General features: G+C 44.2%; 1 protein-coding gene across 1 annotated transcript in view; it reads right to left on the bottom strand.

Annotated features, from left to right (window-relative positions):
• Positions 1-14,253, bottom strand: part of IKZF2 (IKAROS family zinc finger 2) — a 145,023-nt gene that overhangs the window by 55,810 nt on the left and 74,960 nt on the right. The gene's annotated exons all lie outside the window — the stretch shown is intronic.

Consider the following 14,253-nt stretch of genomic DNA (forward strand, 5'->3'; position numbering starts at 1 on the left):
ATGACTTTTGGATTTATGACTTTTGGACTGACAGAAGCATCTTTAAAGGAAGTGTCTCCAATCAGTCACTGCAAATGTTGGGCATTCTACACAAAGGACTGAGTATCGACTAAGAAAAGCACCCTGCATAGAGCCTCACTTGTTGCTTTCTGCTCATACAAGCCATGTACCTTCATTTAGACCAATAGTTCCCTCACTACTAATGCAAAGCTGCTTGGGCTTTCTACCAATGTTCCCTCTAATTTCACTCCCAAGTGTGCAGAGCCCTGCCATGGCTGAGTGGGGGAGAGGGGGGGCACTGTGGAACACTCAGTGACGAAGCTATTGAAATCACTGAGCTTTGGAACATGAGAGGGTCTGTGAAACTTTTAGGGAAGGCTGCCTTGTGGCACTCCAGAGCACTCTCCCTCTTTATACTCTGTTGCTTTCTCTCCCTTTGCTCTTGCAAGAGAAGCTAACAGAGCCCCATGAAGGAGAGCAAAGGAAGAGTAGCTAACAGAGCACTGAAAGGGCGTGTACTCTGGAGCACAGGGAGGGAGAGCAAAGGAGCTGCCACTTCCTACAGCCAAACCAAGCCCAAGTGCGTGGCAGCCTTTTGCAGCTGCATGGGGCTTCTGATGCAGCCATGTGGCTGCAGAGCTTATAGGGAAGGCTGCTTACTATCTCCATATGATCTGTAAGTGGTTTGGGACATATCTGCAGACGTCTGGCAAATAACCACACTTCTAGATACATCCATCAAGCCATAAGAAGGCATCTGCCTGGTCATTCCCCTGACCAAACCACACACTGCTATTTTCCTAATGGAAACCTGCATTTAGGAACCTAAACCGAGGATGTGGTTAGAGTGGATGAGAAGAGACAGGAAGCAGAGGGAGCAGAAGCAAGGCAGAAGAGGAGAAACACTGAGAGGGGGCACAAGTTGCAACCTTTCCATTAACATCTGGAGCAAAGTGCAAGGGAGTTCTCCACTTATCAGATGCTGTGATGGTAGCCCCAGCCTCTCCATCACAGAAGTCAACAGAACAGTAATCCACTGACTGAGAACAGGCCTGCAGTTACCATTTAGGCTCCGTAGCCTCAGCTGCACCACCAGCGAAACGGATAGTGGACAATCAGGGCTTCAGTAGTGCCTAGTTTCTAGATTACACAAAGACTTTGGTACACTCCTGGTTGTAGCTACCCATTCTGAAATTGAATGCACTTCTGATGTATTTCTGATGCCTTTTTAATACAGGTATTTATATTCCGCCTTTCTTGGTCGTCAGATTTCTCCTCAGACTTGAAGACGCAAGCCCAAGCCCAGGCAGGCCATGTGACAGAACTCAGAGAGGTGCGTGGTTTCAATTTCCTCAGTCATCTGTTTAAATGATTCAGCCCTCAGGGATTTGAAGAGAAGGTCCTGAGAGAAGTTATATGTGCTATTGACAATTTTAAGTTTCTCTGCTCTGGGTCATTCCAATGAGTTATTACAGTGTTTCTCAATCTGTGGGTCAGGACCCATTACGTGGGTTGCGAGCCAATTTTAGGTGGTTCGTATAGCACCTAACTCAGACTCCACTGAAAACACAGAGCTGAAAATGCATAAGAACATAAGAACAGTGCCACTGGATCAGGCCATAGGCCCATCTAGTCCAGCCTCCTGTGTCTCACAGCGGCCCACCAAATGCCCCAGGGAGCACACCTGAGACCTGCATCCTGGTGCCCTCCCTTGCACCTGACATAGCCCATTTCTAAAATCAGGAGGTTGCACATACGCATCATGGCTTGTAACCCATAATGGATTTTTTCTCCAGAAACCTGTCCAATTCCCTTTTAAAGGCGTCCAGGCCAGATGCCATCACCACATCCTGCGGCAAGGAGTTCCACAGACCAACCACACGCCGAGTAAAGAAATATTTTCTTTTCTCTGTCTTAACCCTCCCAACACTCAATTTTAGTGGATGTTCCCTGGTTCTGGTGTTACGTGAGAGTGTAAAGAGCATCTCTCTATCCACTTTATCCTTCCCATGCATAATTTTGTATATCTCAACCATGTCCCCCCTCAGGTGTCTCTTTTCTAGGCTGAAGAGGCCCAAACGCCATAGCCCTTCCTCATAAGGAAGGTGCCCCAGCCCAGTAATCATCTTAGTTGCTCTCTTTTGCACCTTTTCCATTTCCACTATATCCTTTATGAGATGCGGTGACCAGAACTGGACAATACTGCAGGTGTGGCCTTACCATCGATTTGTACAATGGCCTTATAATATTAGCCGTTTTGTTTTCAATACCTTTTCTAATGATCCCAAGCATAGAATTGGCCTTCTTCACTGCCGCGGCACATTGGGTCAACACTTGCTGGACAGGGCAGAAAGGGTCCAAGTCTATGTTCTGCTTTGACTTCCAAGCTCGAATATTTGAATTCTGAAGCTATGCAAAACAACAGCATGAACATGCTGCGTAATGGGACATTTGGGTGATCGCAGCTTAGGTTTGAAGCTTAAATTGATGATGTCACTTCCAGCCATGACATCACTTCCAGGCTAATGACTTTACTTCTGGTGGGTCCCAACATTGTCATTGTAAAAAGTGGGTCCCAATGTTTGAGAACTACTGAGTTATTAGAAGAGAGCAGATGTGTGCCACAATTCTTGCATGTTCAAAAGCACCCTTGCTGGAGCCCCTTTCTGAGAACCAGGCTTTTCAGTAAACACAGGTACAACACAATGTCTAAAGTGTAGCATGGGTGGTTTCATCCTTGACTGCTACACACATCCACTGCCTGAGCCACACACTTGCACTACACTTTAGACACTGTGGCTCTCATGCCTTTTCTTATAAAGTACAAAGATTGTGTGAGAAAAATGTCAGGTATAATGCATCATCCTTACAATCCTTTTTAATTAGGAGAATCCCCAAATCAAAAGTGCCAAAACAGAGCTTGTTGACAAACCAGCAGAAGGGTTAAGACTGCTGGGAAAGAAGGTAATTGCTCTTTATTTATTTGCTACACTGAAAGCAGCTGAGTAGCTGAGGCAGGCAGAATATTGCTGATGCAACTCAGAGTCTGAGGAGTGCCTTTAGCAGGTTGGTCTTGGTTAGTGATTGATTAACACCACTAAGACAAAACTAGAATACATGACAGAATTAGTTCGAAAATACTAAAACTAAACTGTAGATTTAGATCTTAGAAACAGAGATTTCTGATCTAGCTGGTTTCTGAGCTGCCTATCTGGCCACTAGTTACCTTTAGTCTAACACTTTTGCTATCCCTGAGGTGTGACTCCTGTAGCAGATTAGTCACTGAACTTGAATGAATAGTCCTTACATTACAAAGCTTCTCCACACCCTTTCTAGAAGCCAGGCTCTTATTAATCTCAATAATCACAAGAGGTGATAAAATGGCTGGAGTGGGAGCCATTCACAGATTCAAATTTAGAGGTTTTTATGAGAACCCCTTGAAACTGAGACCATTCACTGGCCCCACAATGCTAATTTGTGCTGACAAGCTATTGGGGGAATGCTGTGAATGTTTGGCTTTATGGAGAAGGGGCTAGGGGATGGAGCTACAAGTAAAGGGTAGTGGAGGTTGAGTAGGCCAGGGTAGCATCCTACTGCTTCTGGGGGCAGGTGTGGGTGCAGCCAGATCCTTCTCCTCCCTGTACAGAGCCTCAGACAGCAGGAGGATGTAGGCAAACAGTAGATATTAGAGTGATGGGCTAGACTGTCTACCATCCCCATCAGTAAGGAGAGTGGGGCAGAAGCAGAGAGTATGGAGAGAGAAAGAGGAGATGCAAATGCAAATGCATGAAGCTTATTCATACTGCAATGTAATTGACATGACTCTCTTCCTTCTATCATGTATCATTACCTACCATTTTAAAACAGTTAAAAAACAAGAGATGCTTGGGATTTAAGTTGAAATCTTCTGCATGTACTTCATTGACCTTGGGCAAGCTATCAGTCTGCAGGCTATTATGAGACAGATTTCAGGCCATGAATTTTGAGGAAGGGGCACAGGTAAAAGTCCTGTCTCCACATTTACCAGTAAATAACATGCCTTGGGACTATACATGTATCAAATTTCAGCCGTCTGCATCTTGTATGTTACACATATTTCTTCATTTGATGAGGTAGACTCTAAAAGTTTAGGTTGAAATAAATGTGCTACAGTTCAATTGTATCCCCCATTTATTGCAGTGGATCTCACAATCCACTGATGTAAATCCATTTATGATGGCATGAAAGATACATTGCCATCAGGCACTCCACAGCCAGTGATGCAACTGGCCTGAGGCTCCACGCACCCGCCACCATGGAACCCAGCCTGCACCAACTCAGTAAGTCAGTGGCAAAGGCAGGTTGGGGGCATGGCGGAAGAGGTTCCTGGAAGCTTCAGGGTGGGGAGGGGGCCAGAGAGGTGGGTCTTGGCAGCAAAAGTGCACAAATGATCCTATCTCTCATATTCCAGCCTGTCCACTGTCTTCCTTTCCTTGGACATACACAGGCTACCTAGCTGTTGCGGGTCTGAGAAGACACACAGATGGCCAGAATGCCTTCTTGTTACTGCCCGCAATCACAGCACGCATCACATACTCTGTTGATGCTGGGGGCAGGGGGTAGGATTGGGCTCTTAGGGCCCAATCCTATCCAACTCTCCAGCACTGGTGGAGCTGCAATGCAGCCCCGAGGTAAAGGAACAAATGTTCCCATATCCTGAGGAGAACTCTGTGACTACCCCCACCCCCACAGGATGCAGCACATGCCCCATTGGCACAGCTGTACTGGCACTGGAAATTTGGGTAAGATTGGGCCCTCAGTCTTTAAAGGTGCTACAAGACTCTTGTTTTTGCTGCATCAGATCAAGGCTGCAATCCAAACATTCTTACTTGGGAATAAGTCCTACTGTACTCAGTGGGACTTACTTCTGAGTAGATGCGCTTAGCATTTGTACTGTAATGCAGCTATCACTCTGCAGGTCACTGAGAGGCTCAAATGTCTTCATCATATCCCTCTCTGCAGCTTCTATCATGTGTCAAAAACACTTGCACGCAGGAGGATCTTTTTAAAAGAAATGGGAGCTTACCAGTCTAACTCCCAACAATGTACAGCACACAGAGAGTGTTTACACTCTAACAACAGTCTACTAGGACTATTTCAGCAACCATAAAGGCTCTTCAAGTTTCAGAACAAATTCCATATTTTATTTTATTTTATTTCACAGATTTATATCCCACCTCATTTTTATAAGATCCAAGGTAACTCACAGCATAGTTTTTTAATACACACACACACACACACACACACACACACACACACACACACACATTTTGACTATGGTAAGCCACTTTGGACAGTCATTTTGTTGACAAATTGGGATGATTAACTATAATGAGTTAATACATTTCAATACATTGCTTCCGATTTTTTTAAAAAGTTAATTACTCATGATAAACTTGAACTAGTATCATCCTTACAATTGTCATCTGTAGAACAGCTTTCCCAAATGCCCTCACAGGAAGATTAATGAACTAACAGTGTGACGGAGCCTCTCTTATTTGATTAATACTTTCAGATCAAATAAGTGGTCTCATTCAGGTCACAATAATCATATCCTGCTGAGGTGAATCTGTCTGCACAGGGAGATCTTATTCTCCTGAATCCAAAATGAAGAAGCATTTGAGTAGCATCATTCTGTGTTTAGATGGCACATTAAGAAGATCTAAAGAATCAACGGCCATGTGTCTAATAATTATAAAAATAATAATAATTATTATTAATAATTATAATTGACTCTTCACCCTCTAATAAACCTTTTGTTCAGCATGGATGGAAGGGTTCTTGTGGCTAAGTGGTGGTGAAGTAAAGGAATTCTGTACATGCTCAGATTCAGCTCCCTTTACAATTGCTTCATATTGGTCTAGCTCTGCTACTGGTCTAAAGCCCTGGTTCTTGGGCTGAGCCCTGGTTCCTCCTGCTGACCAAGAAGACTCAAATTGACATAGACACTGACATAGACACTGGCTTACAAGTTGCCTGTGTCGGTACTGCATGCTGTTTATACAGCTGTTGTACTACTGACCCTGAGTAGTACCTTCTGACCAGGTGGAGGCCCTACTGAAGGTAGTGGCACTATTTATAAGCTATTACTCAGATAATTACCTCCCCAAAGCAACCCCAAAGTTAGGGTTGAACCCCTAACCCCAAAGTTAGGGTTGAAATTCCACAGATAAATGGGTGTGTATACTCCTATGCTTTGTTACCTCTGTCAAAACTTCCATAGCAAAAAGTTCTTAGAGGTAAACTTGCACCTGGGCTCTGCCATTTCAGACTACATGTATGGGACCTCCCACGATAGGCACTCTTTTTGTATGGAACAACTTTCCATCATAGGAGGTCCCACCTACCTCTGTGATACAGAGAAAACAAAAACTTTCAGGTAAAAGCTAGACTCTAACCCAGCCATTTTCAATCACTGTGCTGTGGCACACTGGTGCGTCATGAATGGTCTGCATGTGTGCCGTGAGAGTTTGGGGGAGGGTCATTTGTTGATAGGGCCAATGGGGTTGTGAGTTCCCCACCAACAGCCTGGTGTGCCTTGTCAATTGTCAAAAAACTGATGGTGTTCCTTGACAATTTTAGTATCTTGTCAGTGCGCCGTGAGACAAAAAAGGTTGAAAATCACTGATCTAACCCTTCATCCTGACATACTAGTCTTCCGTTTGGTGGGATTTGTTTTATACATTTGCATGGAGAAACATTCAGTAAAGTGCACACGCACCTGCAACCTGAAGTGACAGGAGTAAGACATAAGCACGTTCCTAATTGAGTGAGAAGTAGGCCGCGGGATACTTGCATGGTAATGGCACTGTTTCCTGAATATCTGACTAATGTAATAACAACAAACTCTGCAAAAAAGGCTGCCACCAGCACACTGTTTAACAGAAGTCTTCAAGTCAGCAAAAAGTTAGAACAAAAAGAAAGGTGAAAGATCAGTTTTGGTGTTCCTGAGAAAAGAACTGTAGCACCACAGCTTTGCATATTGCCTCCTGTTTCACATACTCCTTCTAAGTAAAATATCTGTAATGAATTGACAGTCCACAGGAAGCTTGTGTGTACAAATCAATTACCATAAGTAAGGGGTACACCAAAGGGATGCTTCAAGATAAATCCAAGCCAGCCCTGCCCACACATGATTAAGGGCATGTACATCCTGCTCCCATTCCATATGTCTCATTCTAGTTTTCACAACTGCATGGAAAGGGGTCATCCAAGCTCCTCCACAATTTAAGTACTTTAATATAATTCACAATTATAAAAATTGGAATGGCACGCAGGGAGGAAAGAGTAGCAAGTGAACACGCACGTCCTTAATTAAGTTTAGGAGTATACCCTTAGACCCAATCCTATTCAATTTTCCAGTGCCGGTGTAGCCATGCCAATGGGGCGCGCAATGCATCCTGTGGTGGGGAGGTAGTCACAGAGGTCTCCTCAAGGTATGGGAATATTTGTTCCTTTACCTTAGGGCTGCATTGAGGCTGCACCGGAGCTGGAAAGTTGGATAGGATTGGGCCCCCAGTTACCTAACAGTGGGTGGGTTGGAGGAAGAATGGAAATGCCAAATTGTGCCCCCTACAGAAGCATAAAATTCACTGAACTGAGTCTCTTGTATTTAATGGCAGCCTAAGACACCTGAGAGGAAAGGGGGTGAAAAAAGTCAAGATCTCATATGGAGACATGTACTTTGCTGATCCCAATGGGTTACAATTAAGCAACCAGATTACAATTTGCAAAACATCCACGAAACAGCTGACATGAGAATAATAAATAAGCAGTTCAGGGACATAATGAGTCCTGACCCTCTTCCTTAAAATATCTGTTGCTACTTGCTAAGTAGGGAGTCTTTTCTTCTACGGAAGAACATTCAAACATGCAATGTCCTCCTGCCCCAGGATGAACTGTTACAGTCCAGGAAAAGTCTTATCTCTCAAATCTGTGGATTGTATAACTGCTTACTTAAAAAAAAAAAAGTGTGTGTGCGCAAGTGCGTGATAGCTTACTTTTGGCAGCTATAGGGCCACACCTGTCCCTGCATATATTCTCAAACATTTTTGTATAAAACAAACACACTCAAGCCAGTTTCCCCGACATTCCCCGTAAGAGTGTGAAGGCCACTGACTGTTCGCAAGACCTTCAATGAACAGCCCTTTGTGCAAGGCCTTTTATAGGCCTTGAACTACTGCAAAACCTTCATTCATTTAAGTTCCATCTCAAATATATTCATTTATGTAAATTTATTCAAATTTTAAATGTAAATTAATTTTTCCCCCCGGCCTCTGACACTGTCAGAGAGATGATGTGGCCCTCCAGTGAAAATGTTTGGACACCCCTGCTCTATAGCAATTCTCAAACTTTTTAGCACTGGGACCCACTTTTTAGAATGACAATCTGTTGGGATTCACCATTAAGTGATGTAATTAATCTGGAAAGTGATGTCATAGCCGGAATTGACATCATCAAGCGGGAAAATTTTTTGACAATCCGAGGCTGCAATCCTATCCAAACTTACGCAGGAGTAAGCCCCAATGACTATCATTGTTAAAAGTATATACACAGTAGCCTGTTAAAAGTACAGATCTGTAAAATTTACCCAAATGCAGTCACATTCCATGGTAGCATCAAGTCTAATATATTAAAAATAAAATGTGAAATGAATGGGGACCCACCTAAATCGGTTTGTGACCCATCTAGTGGGTCCTGACCCACAGTTTGAGAAACACTGCTCTAAAGTCTTGCAATTCCAGGTTCCTCACCTCGGCATAATCTCATTTGCAAGCAAAGGTCTTCCTAATAAATGAAGCTTAACTACCCAGTTGCCAGGCCACCTGGATAGTGTTTTCAAACTCCTTGTCTGAAATGTTTCTCTCCCACCTATGACCTAATCATGGGTGCAGCCTGAACCCTGCCATACTTTTTGTCTCTTCAACTGGGGTGCAGTTAAGCATTTGTGTTCTCCTGGAAGGTCACAACTCAATCAACTCTGGGAAACTCCAAATTGCACACCCAGGAGATGCTCCCAATAGCATTACTTGTCCAGGAATTTCTTTTTATTCTTTGTTCTGATGCCTCTAACTACCCCTGCTCTGGAAGCAGAGTTTTGGTGTTTTCTTCCCCACTGAAAATGTCCACACTGTCCATTTTGGTACTCTGTCCTTCCAATAAACACCCTGTCTGTTTTTAAGAAGTTTTTCCTGCTAGGAAAGCCTACATCCAGAATAGTTGCCCTCATCTCTGGAGCAACTGCCTTCCTTGTCCAGTCAGGGACATCTGTTTGGCTGTGTTTTTCCATTTTTCCCCAGGATCCAGAGCCAAACAGCCTGGCCTTGTTTTGTACAGCCCTAGTCTACCCAGCACATTAAGGATGAAGTAATTTTCCTTCTCTATCTCTTCAGTCTCTCCTAACTTTTCTTCCCTCCTTAAAACCTCCATTCCCCAGTGCCTGTTTTAAACCTCCAGCTAATCTTCTTCCCACCCATTAGGTCATCTCAGCAGAAGAAACTCAGCCCCAGCTGGCATTCTGCCTTGCTCTCCTCAGTGTGTGTGTAGAAAGAAGAATACATCAGGTAAAGAGACAGAGACAGGGGGGCACACTGCATGGCTTGTATAATTCACACACGAGAGAGAGAGAGAGAGAGAGAGAGAGAGAGAGAGAGAGAGAGAGAGAGCCCTCCCAGTAGAGTGCCAGGGACTGCTCACCTCCAACCACCCACTTGTCCTCACTCCTCCTCCCCTCTCTGATTCGACTGGAAAAAGCACTATGGTGCTGCGGTCCACTACTCTCATCTCCTCTACATTCCCCCTCTTCCTTTTCCAATCTTGGGAGGGGGGAGAGTAGAGGCTGGCATACCATCACATAAGAAGTACAGCATTTGGTATGCACCTCAGCTGGCCAAGTGCATGTGTCAACACAATGACCACATAGAGCTGCTTACTGTTGGTCCATCTAGCTCAGTTTTGCTACACTGGCTGGCAGCATCTCCAGAGTCTCAGATAGGATCCCCCCCCCACTCCACCTGGAGATGCCAGGGATTACACCTAGAACCTTCAACATGCCAAGCAGGTGCTCTCTCACTAACCAATAATAGCCCCTCCCTTGAAGTAGCAATCACAGCCAGTCTCTTCCCCAACCCCCTCTTCTCCTCTAGTTTGGCATTATAGTTTCCACCCCCATACTGCAAAGCTTCCACCCATTGTTGGCAACCTTCAGTCTTGAGAGACTATGGTATCGCGCTCTGAATGGTGGTTCTGGAACAGCGTCTAGTGTGGCTGAAAAGGCTGATTTGGGAGTGGCACCCAGATCTTCCACCCAGATCTTCCAGGTACTACCTCTTAATTACTATTCAGTCTCCTGGATCTCCAGATCTTCCGGAGACTTGGTAAGTCCACACAGTTGTGAGGGGTTGACCTAAGAGGGGCAGTCTGTTGGGCAATGCTTCTCCCAAACACTTCTGATTAAATCCAACATTTAGATATGCATCAACAGACATCTGTTTGACAAGGTTTTCATCTATTTTGTAGGTTTTGGAAATGACGATTTGTGCAATTAAGCAATTGCACAAACAGCAAAAAACTAATGCATGGTGCACACTAATATTATCCCAGAGAAGATAGCTAACTAATTATACTTCAGAGCCACAATTACTCTTTCCTTATTTGCTTACTCTGCTCCTGTTACATCACCATGAGTAAGAACTGCCTCCAGGCAACCAGCCAGGGCAGTTTGAACAAAGTGGAAGAGTTAGATTTTTTTTCCTTTGGCTTGGGTTGTTGATCCGCCACAGATGCGTAAAAAGGTATATGCGGGGAGCTGGGCCAGTGAACATTCATGTGGGCTACTAACTCTCGAGAACTTATTTGCAAGGGGATTTCAACACAGCAAAATAACTAAACTTCATCCCAGTGAATAATAATATTCAGCATTTATATAGTGCTATTAAAGTATATACTCAGCCAAGAAGCTTCCTGGGTGACCTTGGGCCATCCACTCTCAGTCTCAACTGCCTCACAGGGTTATTATGACAAGGACAAAAGGAGTGGAGGAACTATGTACACCACCCTCAGCTCCGGGGAGGAAGGGTGGTATAAAAACGTGAAAAAAGAATGAATGAATATTCAAAGCACTTTATGAACAAAGCCCTGGTCCCTACACATTCAAGCTTATATGTGGGCAGTGCCACATAAGAACATAAGAACAGCCCCACTGGATCAAGCCATAGGCCCATCTAGTCCAGCTTCCTGTATCTCACAGTGGCCCACCAAATGCCCCAGGGAACACACCAGATAACAAGAGACCTCATCCTGGTGTCCTCCCTTGCATCTGGCATTCTGACATAGCCCATTTCTAAAATCAGGAGGTTGCACATACGCAACATGACTTGTAACCCGTAATGGATTTTTCCTCCAGAAACTTGTCCAATCCCCTTTTAAAGGCAACCAGGCCAGACGCCATCACCACATCCCGTGGCAAGGAGTTCCACAGACCAACCACACGCTGAGTAAAGAAGTATTTTCTTTTGTCTGTCCTAACTTTCCCAACACTCAATTTTAGTGGATGTCCCCTGGTTCTGGTGTTATGTGAGAGTGTAAAGAGCATCTCTCTATCCACTCTATCCTTCCCGTGCATAATTCTGTATGTCTCAATCATGTCCCCCCTCAGGTGCCTCTTTTCTAGGCTGAAGAGGCCCAAACGCCGTAGCCTTTCCTCATAAGGAAGGTGCCCCAGCCCAGTAATCATCCACAATGATCCTTGGAACATTCCTGAAATAAGTATCGGTACAGGCATGCCACAGGCATACCATCTATGGTGGTTCTGTTACGAACCCCCTGCAGTTAACTGAAACCACAGATAGCCCAGCGACCACCCATGGCCAAAGCAGGCCTCAGAATGGCTTGAAAGGTAAAAAAACAACAAAAAACTGTATTTAAGGTTTCACAATAAAACCAGAAGTGATGTTTTTAATGCCTCATAAGCCATAGGGAGGCCTAGGGAAGCTCTCAGTAGCAGTTTGTTGTTGTTTTTTGCATTTCAGGCCATTCTGAAGCCTGTAGTGGCCATTGGCGGGCTTTTGTGAGCCTCAGAAGACCTTCTGGAGTTGAGGGGAGCCCAGCTCCCCTCACTTCTGGAGGGGGCATGCAAGGGGGGGTGCGGCGTCCCCACAAACCTGATCCACGGTTAAGTGAAACTGCAGACATGGGATCAGCATATATAGGGCCCCCTTGTACTCCTTTGTACACCTTATGAGATGAATTCCACCTTTAATGCAGAACAGCAATCATATGTGAAGATATGAGGCCAACTTGTACCAACAGTCAGACTATGGATTAAGCCAGCTCAGTGTTGTCTATGCTCACTGGCAGCTTCTCAGCTGGAATTAGGCAAGAGCCTCTCCCAGACTTGTTGAAGTTACTGGTGATTGAATGTATGGAAGGCAGATGCATCAGCACTGGGCTACAGCCCCTCCTATAAATCTAAATAAGGGAGCTGAACTTGCACAGGAAAACTGTCTTCTCAAAAAATGTAAAGCTTCCTATAACAAAATAGCGAAGCAAATTCTAGGGTCAGCAAAAGTAGAAAACAAAGCTACCCATCAAAAGAGACATCATTTTTATATGGTTGAGAACATCTGAATAGTCAATGCATCACTGCCTTTTTCGCTGAGGGAACTAGTGCTATTCCTCAATATAGGAACTCTAATGGCTTGAACAAAAGGGTCATATCTTATGTAATCTCTGTTCTGTGGGCACATCACTACCCTAGGAAAAAGGGGCTGAAGTGCCTAAAATGCAACATGTCCAAAATATTGGTATATTGTGCCACCTACAACCTAACATTTGAAAGGGCACCTCTTTTCCTTTTTTATCTCAGAATGAGTTCCTATTATTTTCTTCCATGCTGAGTTCAGGGGCATTTATTGTGTGCCATTCACCCACAATCACGCACACCAAGTATTCAATCAAATGCTTCTCATGAACACATGAAGCTGCCTTCCACGATATCAGCCCATTGGACAATCTAGCCTAGTAGTGTCTGCTCTGAACAGCAACAACCCCCCCTCCCCCCAAGGTCTCAGGAATAAAAGCTGCAACCCTAGACCTTTTTTTTAACCTGGAGATGCCAGGACACTAAACTTCACTCCTATGTTTTTTCTCTCCATATCTAATCCTTCTTTCTATTTTCTTTTAGGTTTTTTTGGTAATACTTTTCTCCCTATCACCTCTTTATTCTGTATTTCTGCATCCTAAATACCAATGCACCAAAGGCCTTGGTAGGCATGACACTAATCATGTTGCTTGTCCATCTTTTGTTTGTTTTTTGGGGAAGTCTGGTTAGCATCAATACTGTGGCAGGGTGCAGCGAGGCTTTCACCTTTACCATTGTCATGGTTCCAATTTGGATCAGGCCCCTTCTCCCCTGGACTGATATTTGTCCTGGGTGGGAAACTCCCAATGGCACTAAGAAAGGAGCTAAAGGCCCCCTAAATCTCTCCGCAGTCTCAATCCTGATACCCCCTGAATGTGGCTGATACTTTACAAGAGAAAATGAAAAGGCAAAGGCAAACCATATCCCATCTGCTTTGGTCCTGACTGCACGTTTATGAACAGATTCTGACAAGTTTTTTGCCAGGTCATGTACAAGCTGCATACAATCCTCTGTAGTGCACTGGTTCCAACTTACATGACCAATATGCCATCAATCTCAAGTGCCATTTTTGTGCATGCTATGGTGCATATGCAACCCTCAGCCAATGGTGGCTTTACTTAGCCTACTGAATGAGGGAAAGGTAGGCAGAAATCCAGATCTAACTCTGTCCTATAGCCAGATTCCCAACTTTGCTCTTGCTCCTGTGTGGGTATGCCATAATCTTCTGCTCTTGCTACTCAGCACAGTTCTTGCTTTTTATTAAACAATTAAACAATTTATTAAACAATTTGCTCCCTGAAAAATACAACTTTCTAATCAACTATCCGAATTCATTCCCCCTTCCCAAGAAATCAGTTCCTTCCAGTTTGGAAGATCTATTGGATAATATTAAATTATGTAACTTCCACTGGATTCTTAGGGGAGCAGAGTGAAAGCAGCACTCTTTCTTTCTGTTGTCTATCTATTTCTACACTTATCTGTAAAGGTCTGAATTGCAGTTGCTATTCTAAACACAAATACCTCTAAGGGAAGTTCATCAATATGAGTAAAATAGGCCTCGATGGAAACGTGTT

Source organism: Tiliqua scincoides, chromosome 1 (assembly GCF_035046505.1).
Source record: "Tiliqua scincoides isolate rTilSci1 chromosome 1, rTilSci1.hap2, whole genome shotgun sequence".
NCBI classification, from domain to species: domain Eukaryota; kingdom Metazoa; phylum Chordata; class Lepidosauria; order Squamata; family Scincidae; genus Tiliqua; species Tiliqua scincoides.